Source organism: Hesperophylax consimilis, chromosome 11 (genome assembly GCF_061612785.1).
Source record: "Hesperophylax consimilis isolate HC1 chromosome 11, BYU_Hcon_1.0, whole genome shotgun sequence".
Lineage (NCBI taxonomy): Eukaryota > Metazoa > Arthropoda > Insecta > Trichoptera > Limnephilidae > Hesperophylax > Hesperophylax consimilis.
Genome location: NC_142846.1, coordinates 25,826,738 through 25,840,218, shown reverse-complemented (window position 1 = coordinate 25,840,218; position 13,481 = coordinate 25,826,738). Strand labels below are relative to the sequence as shown.

At 31.2% G+C, this 13,481-nt stretch overlaps 1 protein-coding gene across 4 annotated transcripts in view; it reads left to right on the top strand.

The window, feature by feature from the left end:
* LOC149419970 (monocarboxylate transporter 14) overlaps positions 1-13,481 on the top strand; it is a 174,579-nt gene that overhangs the window by 29,077 nt on the left and 132,021 nt on the right. The window lies entirely within an intron of this gene.

Below are 13,481 nucleotides of genomic sequence, written 5' to 3'. Positions count from 1 at the left end.
TTTTGATAAATTTATTTTTAATCATTGAAGACAATATAAACGACTCTTAAACGAAAAATATGAAGACGGAAAAAGATTCAGATTCCTAGGGATTGAAATCAGGACCTCTTATTTGCCATTGGAGTGCTCTGACTACTGAGCGAATTCAACTACATCAACTTACGTCTTTTTTAACTGTATTATACTTCAATTGAGAGCTACCAACATTATCTTTATTTTCTTAACGTATATTTTTGGCTGCTATATTTTATATGATTGGAAAATTTTATCGGAACTAAATGCAATCTAGATAATGTATTGGATAAATAGTAATTGAAAATTAGCAAGACAATGTTAGAATTTTGCATTATTCCTAAACGACAGACTTGAATTAAATTATATGCCTTCTATTTAAGAGGAAGCTATAAGCCAAAAATGTGTAAATTCTTGGTATACCTTATATTGTAGGTAATAGGCATTAAAATCGCTTGACAAACGGAGTATAGAAACGTTCGATTTCAAGCCAAAAACTGGTTTTTATTTATTTTGTAAATAATTTTATAAGAAAGCAAAAAAGTTAATCAAGTGAAACTGTCATAAAAAAACTTAACTATAATACCTACTTATTTTTTTAACAATTGTTTCCTTTACGCGTTCATACATTTCTATTGAAAAAATGTTTTTTTTAGTAGTTTACATTTATATTTTTTATTGAGTAATATATTTTATTATATGTATTCTACTCAAGCGAAGCGATAGTATAACCTTCAATTTATATAAATCATATTTTTTGGTATTAATAATGTACACCAATTCGTTATAAAGATTAATCAAAATAGTGATTTAGCACTAAGCTTCTCCTTAAAGATTAATTTAACAGCATTTTTTCTACATTTATCACACTTTATTCCAACTATGCTCTTATTTTAATCGTTTATTGAAGCTTTCGAAACGATACATTTTTTTTTCAAGTTACACCAACACTAACATGATTTCTTTTATCATTTTAATATTATTTGAATACGGTAAAATATAATTTTACACGATTCACGTATTGAAGGTTTTATATTAAATATCAATATTATTTTTTATGGCGGTGTATAAATGAAGAAAATATCGACTGTAATGCACAATAATGGTAATTTCCCCATCGGGCAAAAAATATTTTTACGATCTTTAAAACATTCTTTTATATTCGATTGCGACATTTGCGATGATAACCCAAATTTGACTGTCAGCATAAATTATTGAATTGAGCCTCATTCAGCATGAGATTTTTTAAACGTGCTTAAATCTTAATTCTACATACACCAACCCTAGTAAAATCCTATAAAATAAATGGCGCATTTTTTGACAAATTTTTGACGATGGGAAATATTTTTTGTTTGTGTAACACTGAAAATTTTCTCTGGATGTTTCTAACTTTTGATTTTTTAGTAAGAGTTGTTTTTTTTATTATAGTTTATTAATATTATAGAAAATAACTTAAATATCTTACACACAGCAGGGGTAGAGGTTTCATAATTAACAATTTGATTCATTTTTTCCAATACACATTTAGTAAATTGACCTGAGGACGAATTGAAAGTATCAGCATCTGAAAAGATATTACTGTATTTTGTGCAAGTATTTCTGAAAAATGAATGTTGTGTGTAGTTAGTTTTTCAGCGTGGGATACATATTGTATAGGTTGTAATGTCTATACGGAGTTTGCATAGTGAGAGTGAGTTATTTTTAATTCATTTTCGTTACTATACAAAATAAAAACAATAGCATCGTAAATAAACATATATGTCACAATATAACAAAACGCGTTCGATTTAATGGCCAAGTGCCGACTCCTCATAACCTTTTTACCTCCCTTCGAATGAGGCTTTATTACTAGCGAATTTTGCTGGCAAAAAATATTTACGGGTTAAATGTTATTCAGATTTGGGTCGGTGGGTGAAATCAATAATCTATGGACTACATTAAGTTTGTTAGTATTACTGTTTCTACGTTAAATTAGGTACCTAGGTATATCAGTCGCGTGACTTGTGACCTACACATTCTGGCCTGGTGTTTCAATCTTGTATTAAAAATATGTTAATTGTTCTTATCAGTCGCTTGATGATAAATTACTTAGGTACGCCAGTTATCTGTTTTGCAGTAATAGTCCGACTTATCCATAGATAGAGGTAGGTAATATAAACTAGGGAATGCAAACAATGTTATTATTCGTATTTCCGTAATGTCACGTCTGCCGTATTAGTGAATACATGGTATTCTACCATCTTATTGTAAATTGACCGTTCTACCTAATCTAAAGAGGTTTGTTGCCGAGTATTTCAAGGCATCGAGTTCGCACCCAGGCGTCTTGAGTTCATTTCTCAGCAAGATGAGTCCTCCGTCATTGTACCAGAAATAATAAAATTGATGTTCGGAGCGAGGAATGTTCGAATATTGTCTGGTTATACAATAGTAGTTCTGTGAACAGTAGACTTCGCGTGATGTTGATTACTTCGACATGACAGTTCGCAACAGTCGCAACGCTCATGCGCTCTGGCGGAGTAAAAAAGTACCATCAAACACGGCTACCATCTTGACAGGATTGACCGGACACGGAACACACACACAAATTTACATACAGACAAAATGCAAAGTGATTGAGTCAAAACAGATCTTCGTGAAAGGTTTTTAAAAAACACTAGGTTTCGCAAATTTGAGTTTGATATTACGATGTTTCTTAAAATTCATGTTTGGAAACTTACATTCCGATACAATGCAGAAGACAAAAGACAACCGGTGTTATTTCGGTATTCTTAATGGTTTAATTATTGTGATGATATGCATATCACAACACCATAGATGCAATTTTATTATCGATTTATTTTAATTATTAATAATTCATATCTTCGCCCCTCTTCATCGTTTCTCCATTATTGCATTTCATAGGTTGATCGACCAATAAATTGTCTACCGCTTCCATAAACTGATGTCTTAAAAATGATGAGATTGTCACTTTTATCTTCAAAATATCACAAGACTAAATAGATAACATACACCGTCAAATAATGGAGAGGTGTTAAGTGTATATAAGTACATTGCATATTAATTTAATCGCTCTAGTCAACAGAACGTGTTGTAAGTAAATGTTTATAAATATTAAAGGTACGTCGTTCCTAGAAATAATCTTTATTCTTTGTTTACAGGGCAGCTCGTGCATTCGTGCACCACTTGCTGATTCTGTTTCCCCGATAGATTAATCGAGGTTCCGCAGCTAATAGATTTTAATAAATTATTCATTACTAATGTGAATCTGTCCTTTGAGATTAATTTTTGCAATTAAAGGCTGTCTAGTAGCAATTGTGTTTTTTGGATTGCCGCCGTGCGTTCTTTACAAATGCGTTGGCTTCCTTGCGTAAATAAATATACTATACAGGGTGTATCGGCACTAACCCGACAAACTTTAACCAGCTATTCCTTAGCACATTTGGAGTAAAAAATGTTATGGGCACTTTGCTGTCCGGTAGCATATTTTTTTCAATTAAAAACAAAAAAAATAAAATTTCCACACTACATCACTGTCATTGGCATTGCGTTTCGTGTTCAACAGCTGTTATAAGCAAGTTTGTCAAAAAGCGTCTTCGCTCTTTCGCACACACTAAATAATAATAGTTAAAAATGCGACGAATGGTACCGTGCCATTTCGTTGTGATTGTAGAAGTGCGCCAATATAGGTACACACGTGCATTATTCAACGGAATTCGAATAAAATATTTGCCAGATGGGTTTTCAAACTTTGACAAAGGATAAAACAGTGGTGACATGTGGTGAAAATATGAATATTAAATTTTTTATTAAAAAAAACGTTACCGGACAGCAAAGTGCACATAAGATTTTTTCTCCAAATATAATGTATTTTGAACATTTATTGTATTATGATTTATAATTAACGACTCAAGTGCATTTAGCTATTGACAGTCATAGTACAATATACACGGAGAAAAATTAGTATTGCTATTTATTAAGAATTTCTTCAAATTATTGTAATATAGTAAAATCCTAATACATCGTAACGCTGCTTCGATAATACATAATAATGAAATGCGAAAATATTGCGATTCCGAAATCGTCATTATCAAGAAATCTACTAATTAATTCATTACGGGCTTGAAATCCAGTTTTGAACCGGATACCCAATAATTTGAAGAGATTTTTAATAAATTAGTAATACTCATTTTTCTCCGTGTAGAAAGAAAAGAAAACATAGATTATAAGATTATATTAGTAAAGATGACAAAGGAAAAAAGTGATATACATTAGTACAAAGTTAGTGAAAAAAATGAAGAAGAAAAAAAAAAAACTGCTATGCAGTGACTTCGTTAAAATATTCATTCACTGCTTTAATTTTATTAGATTTCATTTTTTTGGTACAGTTTTATACTTCAATAGAGACGTATTAAAACATCAGCTAACATATCATAAAAGTTACCAATGGTGTGTAACCTATTTATAATATAAGTTATAATAGCCTGAAACCGTAGTATAATTGTATCAATAATACATACTAAACAACCTTTATCTAATAGTAGGCACGTGGAAGTAAATCAACATTAATATATCAGGACTATCCGACTTCATTATTATTTTTTTAATTGTGTTCTGTCATTTAACTTTAACAATTTCAATGGATTTAATAAAATTCACGTATTTATTCTAAAGGAATTCCAAGCCTAAACTTAATACAACTATTAATATATTATGTGTATCTTTGGTTTATATATTGTGTTAAGTCAGATTACCTTCGAATAGTTATAAACTTCGTGAAACAAGATTTTTTATCAGAAGTTTATCACGCAAATACATATAAATCAGTTAGTCCCGGCATTTATTACACGACTTGTGATATTGTGTTAATTGATTTTAATAAATGTAGCGAGTAATTTATTGAAGTTTTAATTAATGTTCCATAGACAAACTTATTTTATACGATATCGGAAGTCAGTACCTGTGTCTAAGGTAGGAATACTTAAATAATTTATTTGTGTAATACGTTAATCAATATGTATGCATCATACATGGATACATAAGTAACGTCGTGGCACCATTTTACACTCAACAAAAAAATTGTCAGATTACGAAATGTACAAAGTTAAATTAATTAATCTCACTTTATAATCTTCAGCTCAGTCATAATTGAAATCATGTGATGAAATAAATAAGATTCAGTTACATGCTTTGCCGTGGAAGGTTATTGATTATTGTCGTTGAAAAACCACTGAAAAATAGTTTATCGAAACATAAAAAAAATTCTACTAATTTGTATGTTACATTAATTTTAAAATAATGTTTTAATATTTTTATTTTTGGAATAACTTCATCGGTAAAACCTCAAATTGTATATTTAATTATTTAGGACAATATTAGCGATTCTTAAATGAAAATTTTAAATAAGAAACTCAGAATAAGATACGGTCACATCTAGAACTTGAACACAGAACCCTTCCTTGCCGGGGCACCGGCAATATTGCCTTCAATAATTAGTTAAAATAATGTTTTAAATAAACAAACGTTTTAAATTAAATAAACGTGTTGTTTTTAGCCCCGACAAAGACATTTGTTTTGTTGACCCTAGTTAGGATACGAAATATTTAGTATTCATGTTGTCAGTACCTTTCAAAGTGCCTAATGCGAGTAATTGAAGATACTTACGATTACATTTACTGCCGAATAATTTAATCTCGTTGTTCGTCCTATAGGATGTTTACTAGGTAAACTATAACCATGTTATTATACAGTGTCAAAAAATATGGCTAACGAAGGGGGAAGCGCAACAACACGATAATACCTTTGGCCGTGAGAATCTCAAATCATAGCCCATAGCCATAATCATTAAAACCTTTTATGGTCACATTCTTTAAACTACCATTCTCGCATAATCACATTAAATTCTATTAAAAACCTTGGTTGTAATTTTTACCTTCCTGGTTCTAGGCAAACCTTTAATGCAATGTCATAAAGATTTAATGAAAAATCAATTCTCAATATATTAAATTGAATAATATGTTTTTGTAATTCATTACTTATGATAAAAATAAAAATCATTTTAACTGACAAACAATTTATTTATCAATCTTACTTATTATCAGTGTTTTAAAAAATATTTTTTTCAATCGATTACGTGTCGATTAGATAGATTACTGTTTAATTTATCTTTATTGTCTGGTAAAAGTTGTTTGTGAACAGAGAAAGAAAAATCGGTTGCTATATGATTAATCTATGAAAACCAACATTACTTAAATTAAGAGTTTGTATATTTAGAGATAGTATTAGTTTAAACACGCACACGAAATGTGATACTCTCATAATAAATATTTAAAAACGCCAATTAATGGTAAACTATTTGTCATAGCGGAATCAGATACGGAATAACACCTTGGGGAAACTCATGCAATACAAATACAGGGTGTCCGGGGGTAAAGTGCGCTAACTTCGGAAGGCGATTCTACATGGTGGTGGAAGCAAAAAAAAAACTTTTTTGAAATTCATAAAAATCAAATAAAATTTACTTGCGCACGCCGGGATTTGATTCGTAGTTGAGGATGGATACCACTCAACATAAGGAGGATTCTAGCTCGATTATTGATGCAGTAAGCCATCGATATTATGTTCTAACAAATATTAATACTGTACCTTTATTTGTTGTACAATAGTATTTTCATAGTTTATTGACAATCTTTTAACTAAACGAACAAAGTGACGCTGTTCAATTCATAATATTATATATATATATATATATATATATATATATATATATATATATATATCCCGCTACATTTGTTGCGTCCGACCCCTAAAAACTCCATAGCATTGCAGCGTCCACCGACTTACAGCGTCCGATATACGGACGCTGCAATGTTTTGAACTCAAAATTGGCCAGAACGATGCTTACCCCATGTGGAATCGTATGGCAAAAATTTTTGTGGAAGCAAAAAATGTCTCAGAATGTCTGGAAACGAATATTGAACGTTTGACATTTTGCCGACAGGTTCGCTACACGATGTATATATCGAGCAGTGTATGTTTTTATTCATTTCTACGATCTTGCCGCGTCCACGAAGTAATATAATTTTCGATACATAACGACGATCATGCTGCGTCTACGCATTACATCGTTAGTATTGCGTCCTCAAGACCGATTACGAGTAGATATTATTTTATATACATAACGACGGTCGTGCTGCGTCCACGCATTACGTCGATAGTACTGCGTCCCCGTAGCCGCTCATGAGAATATACTATTTTTAACTCATAATGACAATCATGATGCTTCCAAGCATCACGTCGATAGTATTGCGTCCCAGTGAACGATCACGAGTAGATATTATTTTGAATATACAACGACGGTCTTGCTGCGTCTACGCATTACGTCGATAGTACTGCGTCCTCGTGGCAATTCGGAGTACATTGTTAAATATTATTTGAGCGTTTGGTTGAGTAAATCATCAGATTTGGCAACATTTGGTTAATTTACAACGATGCCGCTTGATACTCAGAACTATGAATCGTCTTGCGTGGTTTTGAATGCATAGCGACGATTTTGCTGCGTCCACGCATTACTTCGATAGTATTGCGTCCCCATGGCCATTCACGAGTACATTTTTATAAATTATTTGAGCGTTTGGTTGAGTAAATCATCAGATTTGGCAACGTTGGGTTAATTTACAACGATGCCGCTTGACACTAAGAACTAAGAAGCATCCTGCGTAGTTTTTAATGCATAACGACGATCGTGATGCGTTTACGCATTACGTTGGAAGTATTGCGTCCGTTGTTGTTTTTTTTAAAAGAAAAAGCGTTTTTTTGGGAGCGAAACCCGGTCGGCACAAAGTATAAAAAATAAAAGTGGTGTTTACAAAGTTATTGTTTTATTTTAAATTAAATATTGTTGTCAATTAAACAAACAATTTATAAGTTCCCGAATATTATCTGAATATAAAATAAATCTTATAGAATAAAATAAAAACCTCAAGATATGCATTGAAATCTAGCAAGAATATCGTAACACAAATTGTGAAGATTATTATTAATATATTCATAGAATTATAACTATATATTTTATCACACCTTCATAAATGCAATGAAAACTTTAACTTAAATGAAATCAACAATAAATCAAAATATAGAAGAATACGTATGTGAAACATACAGCGAATGCACTAAAATCTAGAACAATATAATAAATCTACTAACAATCTTGCACTTACACATAAGGAGTATAATTTGAAACATGGACGAACTTCTGGTATACCTATGTATTTAACATTATGTCCACAACCAGATTTTTTAATACTATCCGAGGCACACTCGCATGCAATACATAAAAATATACCAAGTATTCCAAACTACAAACAATAAGCCACAAATTATCACAAAAATAAAAGTAGTGGAATTGTAGTCTATGCTAAAGAAAAATTTACTGATATCAATATTAACGAAATACCAATATGTAACGCAAACTGTTTGTCAATTAATGAATCTAAATAATTAGCCAATTAACATAATCGCATGTATCGAATACATAGCTCGTTATACCCTTATAGTCCAGTAGGTACCCAAGCGATTCCTTCAGAAACTTGATCAGGGTGCTTAGGCTGTGAACATCTTGGAATAATTATCGATAATAACATCAAATGGAAAAGTCAAATAAACTCCACAGTAGACAGAATGAGAAAACTCATCTTTTATGTTTTTTAGACTTAGAAATACTGTATCATTAAAAATACTTCAAGGTATTTATTTTGCACTTGCACATTCTACACTACTAAAATATGAAATCGTGGTTTGCGGGGGGGGGGCGGTGCGTATAAATCATACCTACGTCCACTTGTGACAATTCAAAAAATATTCATAAAAATCATATTTAAAAAAGCCATATAACTATCCAACAATAAATGTTTTCCAAGGTTTCCCGGTTCCCCTTCTCACAAAAATTTATGACAAAAATACTCGTACATTAAGAACTTCAATTACATAAAGATTTATTTGATAAAAATAATATTCCATAATTAATTTTAAGCTAAATAATTATTTATATTGGAGGACTAACCGTACCACTAGTTCGAACTACAACAGCAAAACATCATTATTTATTTAACGGTATAAAATTATTCAATAAATTACTCCTGGATATATCTGAGGAAAATTATGACAGTTACAAAAAAAAACAACTTAAAATTCTCTAATACCACCTAATAAATTTTCTTATTGTTTTAAATTATTTATTTATTTATTTTATTTCAGGGAAATCAACAGTTTACAATGTGGTTCATTTATACACGTGTAATTTACCTAACTGAGAAACCAATTGCAGATTTCCGCAATATTCTATTCTATTATGTATGTAAAAATTTAAAAACTATACTTACAAGAACTAAAAAATATTAAATTTATCGAAGAAAGCAAACACTTAGTGGCTTGACATTATACAAAATGAAACAAATACTTTGTTTTAAACCACTTTATTTTTATTTATATTTCGTCGACCGGTTTGGATTGAACCCAAATATTGTATAAAATAAATATAAAGTTGTTTAAAACATAGTATTGTTTCATTTTGTAAAAAATATAACGTTATTCAAGAGGGAGATTATTATAACATGAGATTATTTTAACTGGAGATTATTATAACAGGAGATTATTAAAACAGAAGATTATTATAACGTAATACTACATAATATATGTCATTACATAATATAATAACATTTTATGCAGTTTGGTACACGTTTAATACATTTTTAATATAGTTTTTATATTTATTTTGGTAACATTGAAAATAGAATCAGAGAGAATGTTATTATACATATGTTGAACATATTCTTCTAAGACAAGCATTTTTATTTTACTAGATTACATGAGCGTGTGTGCCGTGTAGGTACTTTCAAATCAATTCTGCTTAATAAACTCCACATATTATGTTTCTGCTTATCATTCCTTGGTATTATTTATAACTAACCTGTTTTTATTACTTTTATTGTATTTTCTTGTAAGGCTATTAATAGTTTTTGTAATAATATTTGCAATATAAATATGTAAAAATATATTGTTGTCCTCTCCTAAGAACAAGCATCTTACTTATCAGAAAAGTGATTTAAATATTATTTAATATTATGTTGTAACACTAAAGATGTTAAGAAATAAAAATAAAAAAATATATTTTTATTTTGAACTTAATGGTATAAGTTTAACTCATTAATTAAAATATTGCAATTTGAGGTTGAACTAATTAAGTTAAATATAAAAACAGATATTATTATATTGAATACGTAACGACAGAAGTTCTGCGTCGATGGTATTGTATCCTCGTGACCAATCACGAGTAGATATTATTTTGTATACATAACGACGGCCGTGCTGCGTCCACGCATTACGTCGATAGTATTGCGTCCTCGTGTCAGTTTGTGAATATATACATTGTTATGTATTGTTTGAGCCTTTGGTGAAGCAAAACGGTAGATTTGGCAACATTCAGTTCATTTACAACGATGCCACGTAGCACTCAGAATTAAAAATCACCCTGCGCGGGTGGACATTTTTGTAAGATGGTTTACAGTAGACGGTAAATTGATGTCCCGACCTAAAAAGGTCCGACCGCCTTCTGCAATGGAGCGAACTGGCGAATTATGAAATGATACATTTTTATTCAGGATATCGTTGTAAAAATGATTGTCGCACGCCTGCGCCCAGTAGATACTTTTGTATACAAGATGCAACAAGATATTCATTCAAAATTCTCACTATCAATAGACAGTTTTTTGTCAGGTCTGGTGTGTTTCTGGATGTCAAAAAAATAAAACATATATATATACATATATTTTTTTATATACCGCACAAGAGTCTCAACCGCTCCCGTCTGGAACAGCGAGACTGTGGCATCCTCAATCTGAGTACTAGGGTGAAGGTATTGGGGAGGGGAAGAAGATGAGGAAGAGAAATGTAGAAAAGTACCTGGCTATTTATATCTGGTCACCAAACACGGCAAAAGCTTGGAAATAACGTTTCCATTCGGAATGGTGGTCACACACCAGGGCGATACTGAGAGTATATTTCACTCTGGAACGTGCTGCAAACACACTTTATATTATGTTTAATGTATTAATTGTGAAATAACACAAACAAATAAAAATTTATTTGCGCACGCCGGGTTTGACCGTCAGATTACGGGCTTCGGATTGCGAGTCGAGAGTCTTATCTCTCAACCACAGATGCTGTAATTAATTATTTAATTCACTATGAACGTGAAAACTTCACTAGAAAAGTAAGAAATATTTTGTGTTGTTTATTTATTTGTTAATTTATTTATTACACCTAATAGAAGTTTACATTCTAGTTTAATAGTTGAGTATCGCAGTTATTATAAATTCTTCAAAATTAAAACAATAGAGAAAACAAAATAGAATGAAAAAAAGTAAAATGTTACAACAAAAGCGTATAATAAAATAAGATACATTGGTAAAAATGATAAGAAGTCTCACATAAGTAGATATTCAAAATAAAGAAAAGATTGCAAAAATTATAGATGTCTATTTGTCTCGATATATAAAAGAATTAAAATAAACAATATTTATATTGATTATTTTTAAGGTGAAATATATCTCCCATATCAGAATAAGTCATGTAATCCTAAGGGGTTTAATAATATAAGGGGCATAACAACGGCCTAAATTTACCTTTTGAAACTCTCAAAACAAATCCAAGAGTCTTAAGGGCCGTAAATACGGAAGACGTAAAAATTAAATCGACCTTCAAAACGCCATGTAACAAACAAATAATATACACTCGGACGCAAGAATATATTATTCAGTATGGACGTGAAACCTTTATTAGAATAGTCAGAAATATACGGCAGACGTAACAATTAAATTAGAGTGAACGGACGTGAAACCTATATTAAAAGGAACCTTCAATATACAAAAAATATACACCCGGACGTGAGTATGTACGTGACGCTAGAAATGTATGAGAGTGTAATAAACATCAAAACCTGCATTATTATGAATATTAAAAAAATATGATATTAGCGATTATCGTGAGTAAAACATAGTGCAATATTCACAAAAACAATCTAAAAAAAAGAACTAGAAGTGCTGGACGCCCAAAGACGGATTTACGCACGGACGCAATAAATGTTGTGGGACCTATATATATATATATATATATATATATATATATATTTTTTTTTTTTTATATTTACTCCACACAGGAGGCCCTGAAGAAAATAATTTCCCTCAGGGCCTATGTCATCTTTGGGGATGCTGTGTGGAGGGTCTGAATCCTATATCCTTATAACTGTTCTAATTTTCGGTTGATTTTAAATGTAGGCCACATACATTCTGCAAAAGGACAACACTTCATTTATTGGGACGATAGAACAAAGGGTTCACAAAGCACACGTGCTCTACTTCTAATATCATTATACTCTTGTGTTGCCAGGCCGCGATGCATTCTGCGTCAGAATGATTACCATTCAAACTGCACAACATAGAGTTGAGTTGCATGGGAGCACGATGCATTGTTCGCTCGTTGCCTGTTGGCCGCTGAACGCATCAACTGTGCAAGTTATCAAGCGATTTATGACTTTTTTCCCTGTTGGCAGTTTTAAGCGTCAACTGTGCAGGTTATCAAGCGCTTTGTGAATTTGTTCCCTATCGGCCGTTGAACGCGTCAACTGTACAAGTTATCAAGCGATTTGTGACTTTTTTCTCTGTTGGCAGTTTAACGCATCATCTATGCAGGTTATCAAGCGCTTTGTGAATTTGTTTCCTGTTGGCTGTTGAACGCATCAACTGTACAAGTTATCAAGCGATTTGTGACTTTTTTCCCCGTTGGCAGTTTAACGCATCAACTGTGCAAGTTATCAAGGGCTTTGTGACTTTGTTCAAATTTTCTCGCTTTTCAAAAGAAAATAAATATACTGTTAAAGGAAACACTTATATTGGATGTGGAAATCGGACAAAATCAGGCGCGGCCTTTTTCATACAAAACTTAAATTTGGATTTGAGGGCAATATACCCAATGAACAGAAAAATATTCTCTTTAATCAGAAGGTACAACAAATATCTAGCGAGGATAAGAAATATCTTTTTATTTTTATTTTGGTACAATATTTTTTAAATTTCAGATTCATCTAATAATATTGGCCTCACTGGGTGACTTACCCGTGTTGAGGCCTTCATTTTATAGTATAAAAATATAATATACATGATACATTTAAAGAGAAAATAATACATTTACAAATATAATCTTCTGTGCTTGTGAGTGATGTGTATTTTATATTGGTTTTGTGTATAGGTGTAGGTTTTTATTTTTATTTTATGTTAAGAAATTTTGGTAATATTGTCTTTTTTGTTCTTCAATCCATTTTGTAATTTTGTGTTTATTTTTGTTTTCCTCAATTTTATTTTCAAGTGTTCAAGTAGACTGTTGAATGCTTTTATAGCATGGTATTGGTAGTGTCTTTG